The 19,933-nt window shown below is 46.1% G+C and overlaps 1 protein-coding gene across 2 annotated transcripts in view; it reads left to right on the forward strand.

Moving 5' to 3' along the window:
* The window catches only part of NXNL2 (nucleoredoxin like 2), a 43,173-nt gene that overhangs the window by 16,138 nt on the left and 7,102 nt on the right, over nt 1-19,933 (forward strand). The window contains exon 3 of one of the 2 annotated variants that reach the window (XR_013405125.1): nt 8,026-9,208. The exons of the other annotated variant lie outside the window; for it this stretch is intronic. The gene's annotated coding sequence lies outside the window, so the exon portion shown is untranslated. Of the gene's footprint in view, nt 1-8,025; nt 9,209-19,933 lie in introns of those variants that run through there. 2 annotated transcript variants of the gene reach the window in all.

A 19,933-nucleotide genomic window follows, 5' to 3' on the forward strand; every position in this document is an offset into this window, starting at 1 on the left:
GGTTCTGCAGGCTGTAAAGGAAGTATGATGCTGGCATTTGCTTAGCTTCTTGGGAGGCCTCAGGAATCTTAAATCATGGCAGAAGGTGAAAGGTGAGCAGGCATGTTACATGGCCAGAGCAGGAGCAAGAAAGGGAGGGGGAAGGTGCCGCACATTTTTTTTTTTTGTTTGTTTGAGACAGAGTTTTGCTTTTGTTGCCCAGGCTGGAGTGTAGTGTTGCTATCACAGCAAACTCTGCCTACCAAGTTTAAGCAATCCTCCTACCTCAGCCTCCTGAGTAGCTGGGATTACAGGCATGTGCCACCACACCCAGCTAATTTTTTAGTATTTTTAGTAGAGATGGGGTTTCTCCATATTGGTCTGGCTGGTCTCGAACTCCTGACCTCAGGTGATTTGCCCACCTCAGCCTCCCAAAGTGCTGGGATTATAGGCGTGAGCCACCGTGCCCGGCCCGCCACACACTTTTAAACTACCAGATCTTGCAAGAACTCAGTCACTATTGCTAGGACAGTACCAAGAGAATGGCACTAAACCATTCATGAGAAATCCACCCCCATAATCCAATCACCACCCACCAAGCCCCACCTCCAACAATGGGAGTTACAATTCAACATGAGATTTGGCAAGGGACACACATCCAGACTACATCAGTGACCAAGCTGAACCTGGGTCTGCCCCACCCAGCACAGCAAAGCTAAACACTGACATGGTGATTGCAGTGAGAGAAAGTGAGGCATTTATTGTAGAGTGCCAACAAGAATCAGGCAGCTCAGGCTTAAGACCCAAACTTGATGGCTTACGTGTAAGGGTTTTTAAAGGTGGGAGGCAAAGTTTACATGCAAAGTAATACATGAATACATGGAAGCTATACATTGGTTTGGCCTAAAAAGGTGGGACATCTTGAAGCAGGGAAGCTCGTAGGTCATAGGTAGATTCAAAGATTTTCCAGTTTGTGATTGGTTAAGCTTTGTCTAAAATCTTGGGGTCAGCAGAAAGGAATCTTGAACTCTGGCCTGTGGGTGTGACTTCCTCCATGCCCGTTAGTAGGAAGAAATTTAGAATAGAGAACAGTGGTCACAGATCGGTCCTCAATTTTCTCTTCTCTGAGGTCTATGCACCAGTAGATGACATTTTCCATTTGGTATGGTCCAGGTTTCTGAAAAGCAACTCAAGAACATTGTTAAGGTGTCATCTTTAGTTTCTGTAGGGAACCGAACATTCTGTGGCTCTGACTTCCTTGGCTATTGTGTGAGGCTCTCCTCACCTTCTTGTTCACTAGGTTGCTTATTTACTTCTCAAGGCTAGGTAGGTGCCTGGAATTTCCCTTAAAGAAACTCAAAATGTTCCTTTATTTCCATGCTTGTGGGGGGTGGCAGGCCACCAAGAGGGGTCCCTGCTGCATCTCAAGTGTGGTCTATTCTCTGTTGGGAACTTGTCAAATATTCTCCTTGCCTGTTGTTCTACACTTTCGTGATGACTTAGCGAGCCTCTGTTTTCACCCTAGGGCCTGTTGGCTCTTGTGAGCTGTTCAAGCTGGAAACACACTAGTTTTCTTCTGGGAAATGTTTCAGAGTTATTTTTCTTAATTTTCTGTCTTCTGTTTTGTTGGCTTTGTCTTTCTGCAGTTCCTAGTATTTGAATGTTGGACTTTCTAGATTGAACCTCTACCATTCTTACATTTTTCTCTTCTATCTGCCATCTCTTTTGATTTTTGTTCTACTTTTTGAGAGATTTCTTCAAATTTGCCTTCAAGCCCTTTATCTGTGATCAGGATTTTAATACATATAAAGAGTTCTTTGTTGTCTGAGTCAGTTTCTCTTTGTCTCTCTTCTCTCCCTCCTTCCCTTCCTATCTCTTTCTTTCATAGCATTCTGTTCTAGTTCCACGAAAGCAATATCTCCTCACACCTCTCTAAGGATATTAACCATATTTTTGAAATGTCTTCTTTCTGCACAGTTTCTGTTCACCCCAAGTGGCTTCCCCTTCCCCTGTTGCTTCTCTCTCCTGTTTACTTTGGGAGGGACTTAGCAGAACATCAGTGGGGCTTGGTAACGCTGAGCTTCCCTATAGAGTGATCCTGCCGCGACCATTCTGTTAGCAAGATTGCTGTTTCTGGCTTGTCACATTTACTAGAAAGCATCCTCTTGTCTCCCATCAGGAAGAGGGATGAAAGGCTCAGTGTTCTGGGACCTGGGTAGGATCACAGCTTTTCATGAAATTACCCTGATTTCACTCTGGCACTCTTACTTTCAGCCACATATTTCTCAACCAAGAGAGCCCGTTTGACACTTCAGGGGTGGTGAGTTCAATCACTCAGCATGTGGAGGTGGGAGGGACCCTGGAGATCAAACCACTTTGTAAACACATCACACTCTTCCTTACAGGTGCCTGTATTACTACTTCAAGGAGGCTTCTGGAGCCACTTGTCCCCAGGCATTTGAGGATTCCTTGGGATAAACCAATTGGTTCTCACATTTTCCAGCTCTGGCCCAGATCACGCTTGTGTGTCTGTGGAGTCAGCCTCCACTCCCCTTCCGCTTTTACAGCTTCCAAACATGTTTTTGTTTTGTTTACTCTTTTGTTTTCCCCATCATTAAAAAACAAATCCCTTTGCTGTCATTTCAACGGCTCTATTAGGGAGTGAAATTACATGCATGTGTTTAAACTGCCTATTTGCCTGATTGTTGAGAAAAGTTAATTTTATGTTTGTAATTCTACAAGGAAGACTCCTTTTAAAATTTTACTTAATTTAGTGAACTGACAAAATGCCATGTGAATCTAGTTTTCTGCTTTAAACATGCATTCTTTTTTTTTTCTTTTTTTTTTTTTGAGACGGAGTCTTGCTCTGTCGCCTCGGCTGGAGTGCAGTGGCTTAATCTCAGCTCACTGCAAGCTCCACCTCCTGGGTTCAGGCCATGCTCCTGCCTCAGCCTCCTGAGTAACTGGGACTACAGGCGCCCGCCACCATGGCCAGCTAATTTTTTGTATTTTTAGTAGAGACGGGGTTTCACCGTGTTAGCCAGGATGGTCTCGAGCTCCTGACCTTGTGATCCGCCTGCCTTGGCCTCCCAAAGGGAGGGGATTACAGGCGTGAGCCACTGCGCCTAGTGAAACATGCATTCTTAACCTTTATAATACCTCCACAGTTGTAATGACAAGTTCAAAGTTATTTTTACAATATCTGTCTGACTTTGCCATTGGAGTATGAGAATGAGAAAAATTGTGCCCAATTGAATCTGACCACTTTACACCAGAGGTAGGAAGTGGCGGAAAAATTGCCCATGACTAAGACCTAAAAGGATGATTTTAAACTGGGTGCAGCTAGCTAGGAATCTTAGATCTAAAATCCTGGATAATAACCTTCCACACCACATGAAAAACCCATCTATAATCTAATGTCCCATGGGACCCAGTCTTGCCTTCAGTGAATCCCATAATAATTGCAAAAAGCAAACTCCAATTGTTACTTGCATCATTTGAAAAATAAGAGGAGATCCACTTCACAACCCAAGGCTACTCATCTAAAACCCCCCTTGCTAGCCAGGCATGGTGGTGTGCGCCTGTAATCCCAGATACTCAGGAGGTGGAGGCAGGAGAATTGATTGAACCTGTGAAGTGGAGGTTGCAGTGAGCTGAGATCGTGCCACTGCACTCCAGCCTGGGTGACGAGCGAAACTCTGTCTCAAAAAAGCCCAAAAAACAACAACAAAAAACCCTTGCTTCTCCTCCCCAAATAGCCCTCCAGAGTCTTCCATCCACTCCTTCTGAGGCCCAGCCCATGTGGCTCTGCTCCCCACCCTCCTTCTCCTTGTCTCTGAATTCCTTGCTACATAGCATGTTGCAGCACGTCTGTTGAATCTGCATTGCTTTATTTTTTTCTCCTGGTGCTACATCTGCTGCTGGGTCTTAACCCAGAGGCTCTTTTTAGCGGGTTGGGGAGGTGGAGAGTCCGACAGGGTAAAAAGAACATTTTTCTTTTTTTTTTTTTTTTTTTTTTTTGAGACAGAGTCTTGCTCTGTCGCCCAGGCTGGAGTGCAGTGGCTGGATCTCAGCTCACTGCAAGCTCCGCCTCCCGGGTTTACGCCATTCTCCTGCCTCAGCCTCCCAAGTAGCTGGGACTACAGGCGCCCGCCACCTCGCCCGGCTAGTTTTTTTTTTTTGTATTTTTAGTAGAGACGGGGTTTCACCGTGTTAGCCAGGATGGTCTCGATCTCCTGACCTTGTGATCCGCCCGTCTCGGCCTCCCAAAGTGCTGGGATTACAGGCTTGAGCCACCGCGCCCGGCCAAAAGAACATTTTTCTAATCTAGCTGTGGAGTGACAGAGAGAGGGCTGGCTAGGGACATAACAAATCGTATCTCCTTTATACTTCATGTAAAAGATCTGATATTATTCCAGATGTATTTACCTGGAATAAATCCTCAAGATTAAAGCCTTATGGTTTTTTTTGGGTAAGCATTTGCAGTGATAAGGCATAAGAGACATCATTTTTCATTCCTATGTTCTTTCTGCTTTTCTATTTTCACTTTCTGAAACAGAAAAGTAATGATCTGTATTCTTCTTTCCTTATGTATGTGTTATCATGATTTTATTTGTTACAAATCATCATCTTCAGATAAATGTATTAGTACAAGGTTTTAGATATCAATTAATTAATTCATCCATTCATTCAACAGGCATTTGGTTCTTGTCTTTCTGGGCCTGGGCTGACATGAAACTCATTGTTATAATGGTATATGATGAGGTGGTAGAGTCAGGGCCTCAGGCAGGGATGAAGCTCAGAGGGAGAAGGTAGAGTGAGGCTGGAGGAACCTGTAAGGACCGCTGCCCCATTCTGACACCATGGCTCTTTATTAATTTTCATTATGTTTTTGAGATGGAGTCTCTCTCTGTCACCCAGGCGGGAGTGAAGTGGCGAAATCTCGGCTCACTGCAACCTCCGCCTCCCACGTTCAAGCGGTTCTCCTGCCTCAGCCTCTTGAGTAGCTGGGACTACAGGTGTGCACCACCACAGCAGCTAATTTTTGTCTTTTTAGTAGAGACGGGGTTTCACCACATTGGCCAGGCTGGTCTCAAACTCCTGACCTCAAGTGATCTGCCCATCTTGGCCTCCCAAAGTGCTGAGATTACAGACTTGAGCCACCGCACCCAGACATGGCCCTTTAAAGAAGACCTCAATGACCACTTCCCGGAGAGGAAATCTGATGCCTTTGGCAGAGAATGATTTATTTATTTACGTTGATAATAACCATCTGCTGGAGTTGAACCAAGAATTATCTATCTGCACTGAAGGAAATCATTTAGGAATATTTCTCTGTATTGCACAGCCCTGAATATAACAACATCGCGGCAACCAATACTAATTACAACAAGTATATTTGGCAGGTTGCCGTCTCGTTTACATATCTCACCTGAATGAGGCTTCTCTTTTTCCGGCCTCTCCCTGGACATTGTAAAAGAAAATAAAATTTCAGGACCCTACAAATTTTTATGCCATGGGAGAAGTTAAGCCCTGGAGACTGAGTCACGTAGCACGTTGTTTGCAATTCTGCTTCTTCTTATCGCTTAACTCTCTTACTCACTGTTCTTGTCCTAGAATTGACTAGGAGAGACCAGATACCAGATCCACCCACCTTCCAATCACTGATCTTTGTTATAGATTGAACTGCTTCATTTATTGTCCTGTACCTAACTCAGACCAGATGGTGCTCAAGACTTGATGATGTTGCAGGGTAAACCCTGAAACTGGGGCTTAGCCCAGGAGGTCACGTCGGGTTTTTGGCTTTGCACAGGAAAGAATTCAAGAGTGAGCTGACAGAGACGGTGAGAGCAAGTTTATTAAGAAAGTGAACGAATAGAAGGGCGATTACTTCATAGGCAACCCTCATGGCTGCTGGTTGGCTATTTTTATGGTTATTGCTTGATCATATGCTAAACAAAGTGTGGATTATTGATGAGTTTTCTGGAAAGTGGTGGTGAATTCTCAAAACCAGGGATTCCTCCTCTTTTTGGACCATATAGGGTAATTTCTGGAAGTTACCATGGCATCTGTTAACTGTCATGGCGTTGGTGGAGTGTCTTTTAGCATGCTAATGCACTATATAATTAGCATATAATGAGCTAGGAGGACAAGCAGAGGTTGCTTTCGTAGCTATCTTGTTTCTAGCTGGTTTGGACCTGCTTCTCTGCCACATCAGCAGGGTCTTTGTGACCTGCGTCTTGTGAAACAAAGACACAAACTCCTTTCTCAAACTTGCAGACTCCTATCTCGATGACAGTTCTATTTTCAGTGTGGAATGTAAATATACTTTTTCTGAAAAGAAAAAAGCACTGGAGATTCTTTGGGTGCTGCTTTGCCAGCTGGAAACCTCTGTCTGGCAGTGCCTTTGCTTAGGCTTCACTTGGCTCTCGGCTTGGCGCTGGCCTCGCTCCTCCCACTTAGCCTGGCAGGCTGCGCTCAGTTCTTGCTACTGTCCCAGGTCCTTCACCCTCTGTGGGCAAGCCAGGCGCAGAGCGGCAAAGGGTGTGTGAGCCAGTGAGCAGAGGGTCCGGCCACAGTGCACAGCCAGGCATGCTGGCCGTCGTGGTGGAGTGGGCAGCTCTAGGTGCCAGCACAGGCATGGGCTCCATGTGAGGCTGCAGCTGGACCAGGCGTGCCTTGAATGGCTTCCACCTTGGGTGCTGGCATCTGGGTGAGGGCAACATAGTGGCTCCCAGAAACTCGGAGACACAGCAACCCTGGAGCCCGAAGGGGGTGTTACAGTGGGTCACAGCTCTGACTCAGGGAGTCCTGAGATCTGGGCCCCCAGAGAGTCACAGCTCTTCTCTCGTAGTCTGGTGAATGAGAGTGCATCATCGCCTGCAACTTAGTGGGCCAGCCAGGAATATGTTTCAGCTCATTTGTGTTACAGCTTGTTCGGTCCTGCCAGTCCACTTCAGCCTGTGGCTCCTGGGCTGGCCTGGCCCCACTGCTGCTTCCTGTCACGTGGGGTGGTCACCTGGCACTGGCAGAGGGCAGGAGGGCTACAGTGTTACAGCTCCTTTCTTGCTCACTGTTTGGTGGGTCCTGGGTTCTTGTCCTGTGTCCAAGAAGAATGAGGTTACATGGACAAGCAGAGAGTGAGGAAGGCAGAGAAGAGTTTTATTGAGTGACAAAACAGCTTTTGGCATGAGAGGGGACCTGAAGTGGGTAACCCCTATCTGAAGGTGGGGAGTCCCAACATGTAGCTGAGTCCGGGAGTTTCATGGACTCAGAATGGGGGAATGTGTGCTGACTGGTCCATAAGCAGGCCTGGAAAAAGCACCATTTGATTGGCTATAAAATATCAAGGAATTTCTCACTCAGGTCATGGACTCTACCTGGAGCTGGCTGCTTGGTTTGCAGGCTTCAGGCTGTCTATGGTTTGAAGGTCGGGTTTCACTGGGGACCTGCCCCTGTCTGCCTAGGAATTTGTCTGCCTCCTACTGCTATCAACACTTTGGCTCATCAGGTTGTTGTAACTCTGCATTAAGCCTTCCATTGAAAGATGTTAGGCCAGGTGCAAGTGGTTCACACCTGTAATCCTAGCACTGTGGGAAGCCGAGGTGGGCGGATCACTTGAGGTCAGGAATTTGAGACCAGCCTGGCCAACATGGTGAAACCCCATCTCTACTGAAAATATGCACACACACAAAAATTAGCTGGGTGTGGTGGCAAACACCTGTAATTCCACCTACTCGGGAGGCTCAGACAGGAGAATTGCTTGAACCCAGGAGGCGGAGGTTGCAGTGAGCCAAGATCGCGCCACTGCACTCCATCCTAGGTGACAGAGCGAGACTCCATCTCAAAAAAAAAAAAGTAAGATGTTGAAATTCTGTTAAGTTTCCTTAAGCTTTGTTCATAGAAGCAATCCCAAACTTCTACTACACTTTGAAGCACTGAATTCCATTCTTCAGAATACATTCTTCCCAAGTGGACTGTCCTCGACTTTGTACTGTTGGGGTAAATTCTCTTCAAACTGGATTTTGAACCTTTTGATTATTTTAGGTTGACAACACTGTTGGGACATCAGCTTTGAAAGAGACCTGAGAAATCATAGGCTTCGGTGGCTTTCCTTTCATGCTGGGCATCAAATTTTCCAAATTTTCCTAGTGGAGGCTTCTGCACCAGAGTCAGGATTTCTGCAGAGCTCACAGGGTGAACATGTTCTTAAGGTAAATGTGAATTAAGCAAATGCACAGACACATGAACAAACAACTTTTACTGTCAGAGTCATTCCAATTTGCAGAATCACTGGGCTTGAAATGACTTCCCTACTCTCTGTGTTCAGGTGGAGGGGAGCCACCAACAGCTGAGAAAGGAGGCAGGAATAATCTAATTTCTGAACAACTGACCTTTGTCCAAAAATGAGCACTGACTGGCAACCTTGGTTTACAGTTGTGCTTTCCACCTCACACTACCCAGAGGGGGAGAATGGCAAAGCCCAGAAAACCAGCCAACCGGCAGCCACTCATCAGAATCCCTGCAGTCACTCAAGAATCTGTGGGTTAGATAGAGCATAATTTCCAGGAGGGATTATTTCACTCTCCTGTTTGAGCATACAGTTGGAATGAGGGGCCTTTGCTCTCTCTTTCCAGGAAATTTCCCCTGCAGCAGTTTTTCTGCTCTTGCTTCATTCAGCAGACATCACTGAGAACACGTTCAGTGGGGAAAGGATTGTGCCTCTGTGACTCTGTGAAATATATATTTGGGCTTCATCTGTTTCCTGGAACATGGCTCATAAAACACTTGGAATCTCCAAAGTGATAAGAGTCTTTTGTACGTCAGTGAAATGACTGCTGGTTGGGGGCCCCTGAATAGCCTCAGGATGGGGCTGGTTCCCAGGGGAACCAAACATGTGGTCAGAGGGTTGGAACTTTCAGCTCCAATGGGACCTCCTGGGAGGGGAGAGGGGCTGAAGATTGAGTTGACCACCAATGGCCGATGATGTCATCAGTCATGCCTACATAATAAAGCCTCCATGAAACCCCAACAGAACAGAGTTTGGGGAGTTTCTGGCTAGCTGAACACGTGGAGATTCCTGGAGGATGGTGTTCCCGGAGAGGGCATGGAAGTTCCGTACCCCTTCTCTCATATGCATCTCCCTAAGCATCTCTTCATCCTCAGACATCCTTGCATAATCTGTATCCTTTTTCCTATATTTTATAATAAATGGATAGATGTAAGTGAAGTGTTACCTTGATATCTGTGAGCTGCTGTAGCAAATTAAACAAACTTAAGGGGAGGGTCATGGGAACCCGATGTATAGCCAGTGGGTCAAAAGCACAGGTTGAACAACCTGAGGCTTCATTGGTGTCTAAAGTGGAAGAGGCCATCTTGTGGGATTGATCCCTTAACCTGTGGGATATGACCCGACATATCCCAACCTGCCTGCTAACTACAGGCAGCTTGTGTCGAAATGGAATTGAGTTATAGGACTCCTAGCTGGCATCCACTGGAGAACTGGTTGATGTGTAGGGAAAACCCCCACACATCTAATGTCAGAAATGAGTGGTGAGTGGTAGTGAGAATAAGAGAAACACCTTGGTTTTTCCTATCTTTTAGCCTCCTTCTGCCCGTAGGGGCTTAGGTCTCAAGGGGAGAGATGGCAAGTAGGGAGAGATGGCAGGGAGATAGTCCTCTCTGATTCCAGGTAGCAGGTCCCTCAACACTGATGGTATCCCTGTCTCCATCTTCCCCATTATGGGACCCAACACTCAGCCTCCCTTAAGTTCTCATGCTAAGCAAATAGATGCCTCTGCATGCAACTGATACCCTCTGTGTTTCCCAAGAGACACGGACAACAAAGAAAAGTCAGAGGGTCCAGGTAGCCCTCAGACCACCCCTTTCCCATAGGGACCACTGCCTGCTCTCTTGTTTGCTTCCACTTCCAGGTGGCCTCTGGAGGGATGGGGACAAGGAGCTTGGTGCCTTTCATCTGTTGGGAAGGCATGTGCTCAGGCCCCGGAGGAGGCCTGCTCATGGCCCGTGGGCTACAGGTAACACGCCAGTATGATCTATGCCACCAGGAATAGCAGCAGCTCTCTGGAGACTGAAAGCTAATTCTAGGCACCCATGATGCTGGGCTCTAATGACAGCCCAGAGAGGAGGCTGCAACGGGAGCTCGTCCCCTGAGACCCGGAGCTTTGCCCCTTGCAAGGCTCTGTCCTTCATGACCAGCCAGCCTCTGGTACTTGCCCCTCCAACAGCAACAAAAACAGCAATACTAGTAATCGAACTGCAAAGGGCTTCCTCGCTACCAAGCATGTTCACTTGCTTGACCTCATCCCTGCCATCCGTAGGCCTGGGGCTGAGTGTCCTGTCCCTTGAATGGGGATTCGAGGGCCTAGGTGGCCAGCTACTGTAGCAGGCCCCTGAGCCAAACTCTGAGCACAGAATCCACACTCCATGCACTGCCTGTGGTCAGAGCCTCATTCTGCTTGCCCAGTTTGTTTAAATCCCACACTTCAGAACAATCACAAGTAAGTCCCTCTACCCTGAAATTGCAAAACAAATGGCCTCAGAAGAAAGAGCATGTGTGCCCATCTTTCAGGACAGGCCAGTGCCCTTCCTGGCCATTTCCACTCCTCATACAGAGCAAAGTCACCAAGTGGCAGGTTTTATGAAGTCAGCCTGTCCTGAGAACATAAAAGGTTTGAGTGAAATGGGACAGGTGTAAACACAGGATGTGAGTGTCTGGAGGGTCTCTGAAACCTTTTTGGGTTAACTTTCATGGCCTGCCCTGTCCTGGCCGTGCTGCGTGGCCTCAGGATCTAGTGGGGCTCATGGAAGGAGGTCTGTCGTTTTCCCTGGGAATAATTGCAGGGTCTTCCTGTCTTTCATCATCAGGGACCTAATCCACGTCCTTAGGCAGCAGTTTAAACAATTCCCAGTAAAGTCTGGCCTCAGTGAAGATGATGAAAAAATGTCTGGTCACTTTTGCAAGACAGCCCTTCCTGGACCTCTGGACGTGGACGCATCTCTCTGCCAGAGGGAAGTTATCCCTTCAGATCCCCGCACTGCCTTTCGGCTTGTTGGAGCTCCTACCCAGTACTAGACAAAGACACAAACTGGCAAGCCACAGAAAAGAGACGGAAAGACTGATGCCCCCACGAGGAGATGCTAAACCTCACTTGTCATCAGAGAAATGGATCACCGGGGCATCTCTGGAATCGGAGGGGCCTGGCTGTCCACCAAAGCGGAGATCCATATGGTGGACGCAGCATCTAGGATGCAGGGGACTAGATGTTTATGAAGTGTAACCGAATCAGTTAGAAAAGGGAAACTATGCTACCTGTGACAAACAGAGAGAAGAGCATGCAGAAATATCTTGGCTATGCAAAGTTGGAGAGCAAGAAAGACACAGGCCAGGCGCAGTGCTGTGCATTATAAATCCCTGCTATTCCAGATGCTGAGGTTGAGCTCAGGAGTTTGAGTCCAAATCTAGCCCGGGCAACATAGTAAGATCCAGTCTCTAAAAAAGAGAAAGAAGATTTAGGAAGCTGCAGACAATGAGCCTGGGAATGTTGAATGTCACTATAGGTTCTCATTCCTAGCATCGCAGTGTAGAGTGGAGAGGGGTGGCCTTGGGCTGAGACCCAGAATGTGATCCTGCAGCAGCAGGGATGGATATTGAGAGCACTGCACTGGGCGAGGAAAGCAAAACACGGGATGATACATGAGCTACGTGTGCAACATTATCATTTATGTAATTAAAAATATACGTACACATACAAGAAAACCCCACACATGGGTTGTGATGGTTAATACTGAGTGTCGACTTGATTGAAGGATGCAATATTGATCCTGGGTGTGTCTGTGAGGGTGTTGCCAAAGGAGATTAACACTTGAGTCAGTGGGCTGGGGAAGGCAGTCACCTCAGTCAGGTGGGCACCATCTAATCAGCTGCCAGCAAATGTAAAGCAGGCAGTAAAACATGACGAGATGGAACGGGCCTAGCCTCCCAGCCTACATCTGTCTCCCGTGCTGGATGCTTCCTGCCCTCAAACATCAGACTCCAAGTTTTTCAGGTTTGGAACCCGGACTGGCTCTCCTTGCTCCTCAGTTTGCAGACAGCCTATTGTGGAACCTTGTGATCATGTAAGTTAATACTTAATAAACTCCTCTTTATCTATCATCTATCTATCTATCTATTATCTATCTATCTATCTATTATCTATCTATCTATCTATCTATCATCTATCTATCATCTATCTGTCATCTATCTATCCAATTAGTTCTGTCCCTCTAGGAGAACCCTGACTAATACATGGGACAATGACACACACAAACCAGTCTACACAATAAAAGCCTTAGAGTGAATTCCTAATGCTGGAGGAGGGGGAAAGGTAGGGGTGTGGGGATACGAAGGGGCATAAATAAGCAACAATAACAAGAAGGGAGCCTTGTGTGGACAGTAATCCCAATGTGCCGAGAACCTCCGCCCAGAGGATTAGAAACCAACCACACCAGCCGTGACACACTGGTGCACACCCACCAGAAGGACTCTGATCCTAAAGGTGGGAAAACCAAGTCAGGAGAAGAGGTGGAATAACCGGAAGTCTCTGTGCTGCTGGTGGGGATGCGGACTGATACAGCCATGCAGGAAATTGAATTTGGCTGATTGCACTAAAGCTGAAAAAGTGCACATCTAGGAATTCCAAGGTGTATCCCAACAGATCCTATGTTACCCAAAGACAAGACCAGGAATTTGCATAGCAACAATCGTTGTAACAGGTCCTTACTGGGAATAACTCCATCACCCCTCAGAAGTAGAATGCGTAAATCATTTGTAGTATATTTACACAACAGGATACGACGCAGGAACAACCTGCAACTACGTACAATAGAGATGAATCTCAACAATTAACGTGGAGGAAAAGGAGCCAGACACACAGGTACATACTGTATGTTTCCATTGATAGAAAATACAAAAGCAGAGAAGATTGATCTGTGTTTGTTAGAAGTCAGAGAGTGCTCGCTCTTGGTGGAGGGGTGGTTAGAAATGCAAAGGGCACCCAAGGGTGCGGCTGGGGTGGCTGGGAGTGCTGGAGGCATTCTGCATCTCCATCTAGGTGCTGGTTACACGGCTGTGTTCACTTTGTGAAAATCCATCAGGCCCTTCATTCCTGTTAACTTTCAAATAAACAATAAAAAAAGAAAGAAAGAAAAGCAATTTAAATTGTAGTAAGGAGGCTGGGAGCAGTGGCTCATCCCAGCACTTTGGGAGGCTGAGGTGGCTGGATCACTTGAGGTCAGGAGTTCGAGACCAGCCTGGCCAATATGGTGAAACCCCACTTCTACTAAATTAAAAAAATTAGCCAGGCATGGTGATGTGGCCCGTAATACCAGCTACTTAGGAGGCTGAGGTAGGAGAATCACTTGAACCCGGTGGGTGGAGGTTGCAGTGATCTGAGATTGTGCCACTGCACTCCAGCCTGGGTGACAGGGCAAGACTCTGTCTCAAAAAAAAAAAAAAAAAAAAAGAAAAAAAATTGTAATGAGGCATTAAAAGAAATACAAATAGTAGGACAGAAGGCAGAAGAAATTTTGCTTATTGACAAAATCTCAGCACTTTGGGAGGCCAAGTCGGGTGGATCACGAGGTGAAGAGATCGAGACCATCCTGGCCAAGATGGTGAAACCCTGTTTCTACTAAAAATACAAAAATTAGCTGGGCGTGGTGGCACACAACTGTAGTCCCAGCTACTTGGGAGTCTGAGGCAGGAGAATTGCTTGAACCCAGAAGGCGGAGTTTGCAGTGAGCTGAGATCGTGCTACTGCAATCCAGCCTGGCGACACAGCGAGATTCCGTCTCAGAAATAAAAATAAAAATAGAAATAAAATAAACAGACTGAGGGCTTACCACATGTGGGGTCTGGGATCAGAACACAGAGATAGACCGACTTGATTCCTGTTTGTGGTAATGGACACAGCGAACAGACATACACATGTATGCTCGTGCACACGCATGCTCACACATATAAATGTGTGTACACACACACATGTGCGCTCTTGGCCACTTTCTATTCTGACTTTTCTGCACCCTGAATTTCTCATGTCACCGCATCTGTTGCTGACTACTTTATATTCATACATTAGTTCTTCTCCTGACTTCCCGTTGCTCAGGTCAAAAGCTGTGGAGTCATCTCCAGTGCCTGTTGTTCCTCACATCCCAGACCCCCGTGCTTTGGGAGGCATCTATCTCGAACTGCCCACTCCCATCCTCCTCGCGCCCCCTTACCTCTCACTTGCACGGTCACAGTTGGCTCTCCGACGGATTCCCAGTACCCACTCTTGCTCCCCTATAATGCTTTGTCCATGCAGCCACTCAAATGAGCCTTCTGAGGTTTAAATTGGATCATGTGGTGTTGCTGCTTCTCAGTGCCTTTAGACTAAAGCCCAGTCCTCTCCCAACCGCTCTGCTGCTCCCCTGTTTCTCTGCACCTCCCTTTCTCCCCTCCAGACACACCACCCTCTTCTCTCAAGAGCTTGTGGCTGGCTGGGCGTTCTCTCAGGAACATCCTTCCCCACCTCTTTGCAGTCATCACTCTGCAATTGTTCGCACCTCTGCCTAAATATCTCCTCAGAGGATCCTTCCCTGACCCTCCCATTCAAAACTGGCACCTGACTTCTAGTGCACTTGAGTTTCATCAAAGCCCTTCCCTGGGTCGGGCGTGATGGGTCACACCTGTAATCCTAGCACTTTGGGAGGCCGAAGTGGGTGGATCGATTAAGGTCAGGAGTTTGAGACCAGCCTGGCCAGCATGGTGAAACCCTGTCTCTACTAAAAATACAAAAATTAGCCAGGTGTGATGGCACATGTCTGTAACCCCAGCTACTTGGGAGGCTGAGGCAGGACAATCGCTTGAACCTGGGAGGCAGAGGTTGCCATGAGCTGAGATAGTGCCATTGTACTCCAGCCTGGGGTACAAGAGCGAAACTCTGTTAAAAAAAATGCCCTTCTCTAATGTTGTCTGTCTATCTATCTATCATCTATCTATCTATCTATCTATCTATCTATCTATCTATCTATCTATCTATCTATCATCTATGTAGAGCTATCGTCTGTTTATCTGTCATCTATTATCTATCATGTATATATGTACAATGTATGTACGTATCTATTTTTTTTTTTTGAGATGGAGTTTCACTCTTGTCACCTAGGCTGGAGTGCGGTGGTGCGATCTCGGCTCACTACAACCTCCGCCTCCCGGGTACAAGCGAGTAGCTGGGATTACAGGCATGTGCCACCATGCCTGGCTAATTTTGTATTTTTAGTAGACACAGGGTTTCTCCATGTTGGTCAGGCTAGTCTTGAACTCCTGACCTCAGGTGATCCGCTCGCCTCGGCCTCCCAAAGTGCTGGGATTACAGACGTGAGCCACTGTGCCCAGCTGTATCTGTCTACTAATTTGTCTAATCTATTATCTGTCTTTTATTTATCTTTTTCTTTCTCATCTATCTTTATCTCTGTTAATCATCTGTCCATTATACATTTATTGATATTTCTTTTTCTTTAGATCTCTCGATTCTTATTTTGATTTTATTTTGGTAAGAAGACTTCACATAAGATCTCCTCTCTTAGCAGATTTCTAGTTGACAATGCAGTATTGCCAACTGTAGGCACAATGCTTTGGAACAGGTCTCTAGAACTTACTCATGTTGCACACATGAAACTTCATATCCACTGAGTAGCAACCTCCCATTTTCTCCTCCCCCAGCCTCTGGCAACCACCATTCTACTCTATTCCTGTGAGTTTGACTGCTTTAGACACCTTCTATATGTGGAATCCTGCAGTATTTGTCCTTCTGCAACCTAGTTTATTCCACTGAGCATGATATCCTCAAGGTTCGTTTGTGTTGTCACAAATGGCAAGGTTTCTCTCTTTTGTGAGGCTGAATAATATTCCATGATACATGTGTGCCACATGTTTTATCCGTTCATCTGTCGATGGACATGATGGTTATTTTTCCATCTTGGCTATCATGAATAATCCTGTAGGGGACTTGGGACTGCAGGTATCTTTCCCAGATCCTGATCTCAATACTTCTGGATAAATACCCAGAAGTAGGATTGCTGGATCATATGAGAGTTCTATTTTTAATTTTTTGAGGAATTGTTCCATATTGTTTTCCATAGCAGCTGCATCATTTTGCGTTGCCACCAACAGGGTACAAGGGTTCCAATTATTCCACATCCTCTCCAACACTTGTATTTTAATTTTAATTTTTTTTTTAAAATTTTTGAGATAGACGCTTGCTCTGTCTCGCCCAGGCTGGAGTGTAGTGGCATGATCTCGGCTCACTGCAGCCTCTGCCTCCCAGATTCAAATGATTCTCTTGTCTCAGCCTCCCGAGTAGCTGGGATTATAGGCGCCTGCCACCACACCTGGCTAATTTTGTATTTTAGAGACGGGGTTTCACCATGTTGGCCAGGCTGGTCTCGAGCTTCTGACCTCAGGTGATCTGCTCGCCTCGGCCTCCCAAAGTGCTGGGATTACAGGCATGAGCCACCGTGCCCGGCCAACACTTGTATTTTTGTTGTTGTTAACGATGGCCATTCTAACAAGTGTGAGGTGATATCTCATTATGATTTTGATTTGAATTTCCCTGATAATTATGAGGTTGAACATGTTTTCATATACCTGTTAGCCATTTGTATGTTTTTGGAGAAGTGTCTATTCAAGTCCTAATCCCATTTTTAACTGAGTTATTAGTTTCTTGTTTTTTTTGTTTGTTTTTTTGCTATTGAGTTGTATGAATTCCTTATATAATTTGGAAATAAGCCCCTTATCAGATATACGGTTTACAGCTATTTTCTCCCATTGCATAGGTTGCCTTTTCACTCTGTTGATTGTTTTCTTTGCTGTGTTGAAGCTTTTCAGCTTGATGTAATCTCACTTGTCTATTTTTGCTTTAGTTATCTGTGCTTTTAGTGCCAGATCTGTTAAATCATTGCCAAGGCCAATGTCATGAAGATTTCCCTTATGTTTTCTTTTCTTTTCTTTTCTTTTTTTTTTGAGATGGAGTCTTGGTCTGTTACCCAGGCTGGAGTGCAGTGGAGTGAACTCGGCTCATGGCAACCTCTGCCTCCCGGGTTCTAGCGATTCTCCTGCCTCAGCCTCCCAAGTAGCTGGGACTACAGGCACCGGCCACCACACCCAGCTAATTTTTGTATTTTTAGTAGAGACGGGGTTTCACCATGTTGGCCAGGATGGTCTCAAACTCCTGACCTCAGGTAATCCACCCAGCTCAGCTTCGGAAAGTTCTGGGATTTCAGGCGTGAGCCACCATGCCCGGCCAATCCCTTATGTTTTCTTTTAGGAGTTTTACAGTTTCAGGTCTTACATTTAAATCTTTAATCCATTTTGAGTTGATTTTTGTGTATGGTGTAGACAAAGGGCACATTTCATTCTTTTGCATGTTTCATTCTTTTCTGGTTTTCCCAACACCACTTACTGAACTTCTTTCATCAAAGTTTGTAGTTTTCAGTGTTCAAGTCTTTCAACTTTTTAGTTACGTTTATTCCTAAATATTTTATTACTTTTGATGCTATTGAAAGTGGTAATTATCTATCTTTCTATCTAATCTATTATCTATCATCTCTCTATCATTTCTAATCTATGATCTATGATCTATCTATCTATCTATCTATCTATCTATCTATCTATCTATCTATCTAATCTTCTAATATGTTTTCTTTCTCCACAGACAGACTGTGACTTCCTTGCGAGCAGAAATTCCATCTGCCTGGTTGATAGAACTGGTGTGTAGTAGACTCTCTATAACTATTTGCTGACTTACTGAATTTTTTTTTTTTTCTGGAGGAGTCCTGCTCTGTTGCTCAGGCTGGAGTGCAATGATGCAACCTGGGCTCACTGTAACCTCTGCCTCCCAGGTTCAATAGATTCTCCTGCCTCAACCTCCCGAGTAGCTGGGATTACAGGCGCCTGCCACCATCCCCAGCTAATTTTTGTATTTTTAGTACAGACAGGGTTTCACCATGATGGCCAGGCTGGTCTCGAACTGCTGACTTTGTGATATGCCCGCCTCAGCCTCCCAAAGTGCTGGGATTACAGGCATGAGCCACCACACCTGACCTTGAATTCTTTTTAATATCTATGCAGCATGTGAAAGTGGGCATACTATAATTTCTTCTCTACAGTCCTTTGTTGATAGAATTGATGCCAGTCTTTAACTATTATTGCAATAAATGTCCTCGTACATTTGCCAACCAGGACTTTTGTTGGACTACAGTTAACTTGAAGAAGAATTGGTAAAAGAGTAAAAAAAGTGATTCATCTCTGTTTTTCTAAACAGTGTGCCAGTGTCCCATCCCGACTTAGGAATAATCTGTCTTTCTCCCACAAATACAGTAAGACACTAATACGTAAGGCACTAATCTCTCACTTGCACCGCAAGGGCCTTGAGCTGTGACTTAAGTACTCAGGCCTTTCTTCTCTGTGTGGGGAGCGGCCCAGACTCCAGGCCAGCCCCTGCACTCTCTCCATCGGGTTGCTCTCCACTCCCTACAGCAGAGTCAAGACCAGCCCGAGTCGAGGGAGGCACTGATGCTCAGAATTCAGGGGGACCCTCACTTGGGTGATGCTGGGTGCCAGTCCCTCCTTAAATTTTGCAACCTAGGTACGTGGCTTGCCTCACCCAGTCCCAGCCCTGCCCCCAACACAGGTCGTGTTCTTACTGTGTGACCACAGATGGTTACTACCGTGGGTGGAGCCAGGCTGGGCTGGGGGATACCCAGGGGAAGTGACTCGCTTTTAAGTTAGAGATGATCAGGTACGCGGAATTCCCTATAGCCCAACACTGCAGCCACAGGCACATGCGACTATTTGAGCACAAGAAATACGGCTAGTGCAACTAACTGCATCTTTAACGATGGCTTATTTTTTTTTTTTTTGAGACGGAGTCTCGCTCTGTCACCCAGGCTGGAGTGCAGTGGCCGGATCTCAGCTCACTGCAAGCTCCGCCTCCCGGGTTCACGCCATTCTCCGGCCTCAGCCTCCCTAGTAGCTGGGACTACAGGCGCCCGCCGCCTCGCCCGGCTAGTTTTTTGTATTTTTTTAGTAGAGACGGGGTTTCACCGTGTTAGCCAGGATGGTCTCGATCTCTTGACCTCGTGATCCGCCCATCTCGGCCTCCCAAAGTGCTGGGATTACAGGCTTGAGCCACCGCACCCGGCCAACGATGGCTTATTTTAAGTAATTTAAATTTAAACGCTCACACGTGGCTAGTGGCTACTGAATGGGATGGCACAGGGGGATCCCCACTCTGCACTTCAGCTTTCCTCTCTCCGGCCAAGACTTGGTCACATGGCTGTACTTGAGTAGAGACAGCCTGGGGGTGTCGTCCTTGGTCAGACAGCCATGAACCCAGCTCCACACCGGGGAGAGTGAGAGGCAGGCCTGGTGCCACTGAAAAGACTGACGGGACACTGGGCCCCCTAGGGGATCAGCAGTGGTGGCCACAACCTCGAACTCTGAGTTACCTGCATCGGCGTTATCTTTCCAAATTTATGTTTATACATGGGCCTCTTTCTAGTCTTTCCATGGAGTCCATCAATCTGTTTGTCTTATCAAGCTATTTTAATTTCTGTGTCATTATAATGTTTTATCATCTGGTAGAGCAAATCTTCCCTGTTTTTTCTTCTTTTGCAGAACTTCTTTGGTATTCCCACATGTTTAGTTTTTCTGCAATAAGCTAAATGTCAATATGTAGTTCAGAAGAGAATCCTGTTGTGTTTACATCAATCCACATTCATTCCATATTCGTTTATAATAATTTGATGAGAATCCACTTGGTTATATCACGGAGGCTTCGATCCAACAAGAAGATCTGAGTGATCTTTTATTCAAATTTTGTTTCATGACTCTTGATGAATTTTTCTTTTCTTTTTT

Source organism: Macaca mulatta, chromosome 15, assembly GCF_049350105.2.
Source record: "Macaca mulatta isolate MMU2019108-1 chromosome 15, T2T-MMU8v2.0, whole genome shotgun sequence".
Lineage (NCBI taxonomy): Eukaryota > Metazoa > Chordata > Mammalia > Primates > Cercopithecidae > Macaca > Macaca mulatta.